Raw genomic sequence first — 6,841 nt, 5'->3', positions numbered from 1 at the left:
GATCTGATCTGATCTGAGGTTGGCAGGCTAATCTCCGTCCATCAACGCGGCGTTAATTAATTTTACATCACGACTAAGGCTGATCATAATGGAGAGAAACTTAAGAGTAACATCACACACTTCAATACAACTTTGCTTATGTGTCACATATTTAATAAAAAGAGAGGTGCTTGTGATAACTAGCTAAGTTACCGAAACATCACACATTCCAAGAGTATATAACCTAATAAATACATTGTTGCATGACACTACATAGATGTTCCTACCCACTGTGGAGGTAGTAACATAGTCTAGGGAAGTGTATAAGTTATTAGACTATGTTCTTGCCCATTGTGACCAGCCTAAATAATCTACTTTACGTGTGGACGCGCCGTTGCGTTTACGTGCGGCAGCCTATATTTATTGTTTCACACGCTCGTCCGATTTCCATTTTGCGTGCGAGAATCTATTATGTGGGGCCGGATAGAGACATGGTGCTGCCACAGCCTACAGGGACACGTGCCTAGGCACCGAACACATCGCCTCCGAGGCTTGCTCCTCCGCATTGCACCGAAAATATTGTAGGCTATCGTCTTCTCTCGCCGGGTCATGTCAAACTAGACCAGTTTTTTTTTTATATTCCTCTGTTTCTTTTTTACTTCGCATATAAGAATATCATTCACAAATGCGAAACTGATATCATTGGATGCATCATGAAATTAATCCATACTGTGTAACTTTAAGTTGTAGATGTTGATATTTTAAACATAAATTCGATCAACTTTTGTCTTCGTAAATATTTTATATGCGGAGGGAAAAAACAGAGGGAGTACATACAACTTTTTTTTGAAACCTTGAGTACATACAACTTAACTTCAAGCAGAAGATAAACCTCTACCCTAAGCCAACATTTTAATAAGTGATTTATTATTGTACATGCTAAATCTAAGTCTTTGCAAGCAGACTGGCACATTTGAAAAAGCCAAGTGATGGTGTGTTATCAACAGTCGCACTCCTGTAGCAATATCTTTCAGCGTCACGCCTATCACCATTATGAACAGTCAAAAGTAGAGTACCGCAGCACTGCTTTGGCAGGGATAAGAGCTTTGTCTTGGTGCATAGTACGAGTGTGCTGCTTGCTGTCCGCAGCAGCGCCAAAGACAAAGGTGTGGCGCGGCTACAGCTGCCTAGCCCAGTCCTTTCAATCCTGGGCGTCTCGGCGTCGCATGCTGCCTTTGATCCGCGGAAGTCACATGCGTATATTTTTGGACGTGTTGCTGTATCGTGTGGTTTCAATCCGCTGTTGGAAATATGAGCAAATTACTATAAAATTTAATCCAAATAAACAGAAGATAAATAATGACTATAGCAGCAGAGATTAAACTAATCATGTGAACTAGCATAGCAGATGAATAGATCACATCTAGGGCATATACTAGAAACATGAATTCTACCACGATCTCGAACAGGAAGGATAGAATCACATACGGTGCAGCGGGAGCAGCACCGCCGGCATTGACGTTGTCGCCCATGTCGTCGAGGATGAGGTTGCCGATGTCGGGGAAGAAGTTGTCGTTCGCGAAGTCGTCGCTGCCAGCAGTCGCGCGAGTGCGCTCCCCAAAAACCTGATCGCCCCTCTCCCGTACAGGATCACGAGAGGCAGGGTTCCGGAGGCCTGCTGTCCCTTCTCCCGGTGCACGTCGAAAGGAGGGATGAAGAAGACTTGCTTGGTGGCGCAATGATCTGAAACGGTGGTGAGAAACCATACGAAACAGCGGCGGCTAGGGTAGACGTCTGTCTGACTATATACTGCGGGCCAGGTAGGTCGTGGGAGTAAACCCCACGTCCGAGTCGTCACGATCCAAAAGAATCGGAAACGGTTCAGTAATTAACGCGTCCGTTAATTATTAATTAATGACTCATTAATTTTCCCGTGCAGCAAAAATATAGACAACGTGCATAGCTCTGTCCTCGGCTCGGCTCAATCCCGCAACCCGCGGCACGGCGCGGCGCGGCGCGTCGTGACGAGGCGAGTGAGGAGGAGGAGCGCGCGTGTAGGTCTTCTCTTCTCATACTCATACAAATGGTAGAAGAGCTCACCTTATAAAGAGGTGCAACTCTCTCTCAACTTATGAGGTGGGACTAAACATTAGCCTCACTCACTCCACTCACATGTGTGCATGAATGGGCCAAGAGAATTTCAGAATTTTAGTTGGGCTTTGGGCCAAAGGCCTACTAGCAAAATTCCAACAATCCCCCACAAAGTCTCATTGGCACATCTCATCATTTAGTTCCAAAAAATTGTTTTATATACCAGTGCTTAGTGAAGACTGTGAAGTTGAACTTCCACTTAGAGATTTATGCTACACTAGATCACAACTTGAATAGTGGACTATGCGTTGAACTACAAGTTTTCTGTGAAGCTAGTTTCACACAAATACTTGACCAATACTGGGCTGCCGCAAGGCTTCCCCGCGGGTGGAGCGTATACGTCATACTCCAGGGCCTTTCATGAATTTACTAAAGAACACCCAATTCTCATAGACTGCAACGTTAACAATCAAATTCATATAGGTGTGTTCCTCATAAGATGTTCTGCAGGACAACATCTCTGCTTACCCGAATAAGCCACTTGGAACACATTAAGATAAGTATCAACCTGCCATGCAAATCAGGAGAGTATTGCATCTTCATGGAGTGGGATAGTTAATATAGGGATACTCTCCTCCCAGCTGACCAACAGTTTGTCTCCCACTTCTACTTCACGGGATCTCCGATCACATAGAGTGGGTTACCACTATGGACAACTCATGCGGTGGGTCTCAAACCCATCTCCATCGATGCATTATCTATCATATTACGTGATAGACCCTTTGTGAAGGGATCTGCCAAGTTTTTCGACGTTTGGATAAAATCCAACATAATAACTCCGGAGTTCCTCAATTTTCTGACAGATTTTAGTCTCCTCTTCACATGCCTTGAGGACTTCATATTGTCCTTAGAACTGTTTATCTTGACGATCACAGTTTGATTATCACAGTTCATCAGGATAGGGGGTATTGGTTTTTCAACCATAGGTAAGTCCATCAAGAGCTCACGAAGCCACTCTGCTTCAACAGTGGCAGTGTCTAATGCTGTGAGTTCCGCTTCCATAGTTGACCTCGTTAAGATGGTCTGCTTGCAAGACTTCCAGGAAACAGCGCCACCACCAAGTGTAAAAACATAACCACTTGTGGCCTTAATCTCATCAGCATCAGATATCCAGTTTGAGTCACTATAACCCTCCAGTACCCTTGGATACCCGGAGTAGTGAATCCCATAGCTCGCGGTGCCTTTCAAATAGCGCATAACTCTCTCAAGCGCATGCCAATGATCATCTTCCGGTTTTGACACAAACCGACTCAGCTTGCTAACAGCAAATGAGATGTCAGGCCTCGTGGCACTCGCCAAATACATAAGCGAGCCAATAATCTGAGAATACCTCAGTTGATCTCTAGCAATCCGTCGATTCTTTTGAAGCAACACACTAGCATCATATGGAGTTGGAGAAGGTGTGCAGTCGCTATACCCAAAACGACTCAAGACCTTTTCCACATAGTGAGACTGAAGCAGTGTGATCCCACCATTCTCATCTCTCAACAGCTTGATGTTTAAGATAACATTAGCTACTCCTAGATCCTTCATCTCAAAACAGCGAGATAATAAATCCTTAACCTCCTTGATTAAATTCCAAAGATCAATATGTCGTCGGCATACAGACAAAGAATAACTCCTTCGCCCCCACCATAGCGATAATACATGCACTTGTCACCATCATTTACTACAAAGCCGGCAACAGTTAATGTCCTTTCGAACTTTTCATGCCACTCCTTAGGAGCTTGTTTAAGGCCATATAAAGACTTTAATAACTTGCACACCTTTCCTTCCTGACCAGGTACTACAAAACCATCTGGCTGATCCATGTAAATTTCCTCCTTCAACTCTCCATTGAGGAAAGCTATCTTAACGTCCATTTGATGAACGAGAAGACCATGTGAGGCAGCCAGTGATAGTAGTACGCGAATTGTGGTCAGTCTAGCCACGGGTGAGTAAGTATCAAAGAAGTCTTCACCTTCTTTCTGGGTATAACCCTTGGCCACAAGCCGTGCCTTGTACTTTTCAATCGTACCATCAGGTCTAAGCTTCTTCTTGAACACCCACTTACATCCTACAGGTTTGCACCCATAAGGACGGTCAGTGATCTCCCAGGTACCGTTAGCTAAGATGGAATCCATCTCGCTACGTACAGCTTCCTTCCAGTAGTCGGCATCAGGAGATGCATAGGCTTCTGAAATAGTCCTGGGTGTGTCATCCATGAGGTACACAATGAAATCATCACCAAAGGACTTTGCAGTCCTCTGTCTCTTACTCCTCACAGGAGTTCCATTGTCACCCTCAACAGGATTCTCAACGTGTTCCATCGCGATGGTGGGTTCAGGAATTACAGTGAATTCCTCACTAGATGGAGTAGGTATCACTAGTAGAAAACAGGGCTATGGTCCAGGCCAGCTCAGCCCATTAGTCCCGGTTCAGTGTAGAACCGGGACTAATGTGGGCATTGGTCCCGGTTCGTGAGCCCAGGGGGCCGGCCGGGCCACGTGGGCCATTGGTCCCGGTTCGTCTGGACCTTTTGGTCCCGGTTGGTGGAACGAACCGGGACCAATGGGCCTCGCTCCTGGCCCACCACCATTGGTCCCGGTTGGTGGCCTGAACCGGGACCAAAGGCTCCCCTTTAGTCCCGGTTCTTGCCACAAACCGGGACCAATGAGGTGCCTATATATACCCTCGCCCGCGAGCAGAGCACTCTGTTTTTCTCTGGCCGGCGAGGGGAGGGGTTTCTGGTGCTCTAGCTCACCTCCTATGCACATGAGGTGTTCGATGGAATGCCCGAGCCACACTACTTAAACTTTCTCCTCTCGAAGCTCGACCTCCAAGCTCCATTTTCCTCGAGATTTGTCTAGATTTAGCGGTCCGTCACGCCCCGTCCCCGTCTTCACCGCCGTCGATCACCCGCGCTGATCTCATCACTGACACCACCGTGGTGAGCCTCTTGTTCTTATCTTCTTTCTGAAAGGAAAAATATTCTTACTTGTCTGTTTAGATAGATACTTCTATCATTTTCTTACATTTATTATTGCATCTTATATAGTGCGATGGTTTTGGTATCCGCCCCCGTCGGCCCTCGTCCTGTCTATGATTCGGATTTGGTATGTATATTATCTTCATAACTATTGGTTCATTTATTGTTTATGAAAAATATGCCGACCAACGTGACATAGATTTTATTTATCTAGGATGTATGTGAATCGGAAATGCCAACCGACCCTATTGTCGAGAGGTTAAATTTAGTTGAAGAAGAAAACAATTTGTTGAAGGAAAAAATAAAAAAAATTGAGGAGGAGAAGATGATATTGGAGTTGCATGTTGCGGATGTCGTCGATGATCACAAGATCAAGATGGATGCAATGCGCTTGAAGATTAGAAAGATTAGAAAATATGCCATTCATACCGAGGCTTGGTATCATTATGCCGTTGGATCAATTGTTACCTTGGTTGCGATTATGATCACATTTGTTTTCGCATTGAAATGTTTTACATAGTTTCAATGTATGGTTTAATTAATTAGATGCTCTGGAGAGCTATATGTTGTTAGATGAGAACTATGTATGCACTTTGGTTTTAATGTGATGATGAACTTCTATTAATTTGGACACTTAATTATATATAATGCACGCAGATGAACCAGCAATGGATGTACGGTGACAGACACACCCGCGAGTACATTAAGGGCGTGCATGAGTTTCTCGATGCGGCTGAGGCAAACAAGCAGAATGGTTTTATGTGTTATCCATGCACTGAATGTGGGAATACGAGGTCTTACTCTAACCGGAAAATCCTTCACTCCCACCTGCTTTACAAGGGTTTCATGCCACACTATAATGTTTGGACGAGGCACGGAGAAATAGGGGTTATGATGGAAGACGGCGAAGAAGAAGAGTACGATGACAACTATGTGCCCCCTGAATACGGTGATGCTGCAACGGGGGGAGCTGGTGAAGATCAGGAGGAACCAGACGATGTGCCCAATGATGCTGCCACGGGTGAAGCTGCTGAAGATCAAGAGGAACCAGACGATGTGCCCGATGATGATGATCTCTGCCGGGTCATTGTCGATGCAAGGATGCAATGCATTAGTCAAAAGGAGAAGCTGAAGTTCGATCGCATGTTAGAGGATCACAAAAAAGGGTTATACCCCAATTGCGAAGATGGCAACACAAAGCTCGGTACCGTACTGGAATTGCTGCAGTGGAAGGCAGAGAATGCTGTGGCTGACAAAGGATTTGAGAAGCTACTGAAAATATTGAAGAAGAAGCTTCCAAACGATAACGAATTTCCCGACAGTACATACGCAGCAAAGAAGGTCGTATGCCCTCTAGGATTGGAGGTGGAGAAGATACATGCATGCCCTAATGACTGCATCCTCTACCGCGGTGCATACAAGGATCTGAACGCATGCCCGGTATGCGGTGCATTGCGGTATAAGATCAGACGAGATGACCCTGGTGATGTTGACGGCGAGCCCCTCAGGAAGAGGGTTCCTGCGAAGGTGATGTGGTATGCTCCTATAATACCATGGTTGAAACGTCTGTTCAGAAACGAAGAGCATGCCAAGTTGATGCGATGGCACAGTGAGAACCAAAAGAAATATGGGAACTTGAGAGCACCCGCTGACGGGTCGCAGTGGAGAAAAATTGAGAGAAAGTATTGGGATGAGTTTGCAAAGGACCCAAGGAATGTATGGTTTGCTTTAAGCATGGATGGC

Source organism: Triticum urartu, chromosome 7A (assembly GCF_056163025.1).
Source record: "Triticum urartu cultivar PI428250 chromosome 7A, HENAU_Tu73, whole genome shotgun sequence".
Lineage (NCBI taxonomy): Eukaryota > Viridiplantae > Streptophyta > Magnoliopsida > Poales > Poaceae > Triticum > Triticum urartu.
The sequence above is the reverse complement of the archived record's forward strand: the minus strand, read 5'-3'. Positions refer to the sequence as shown.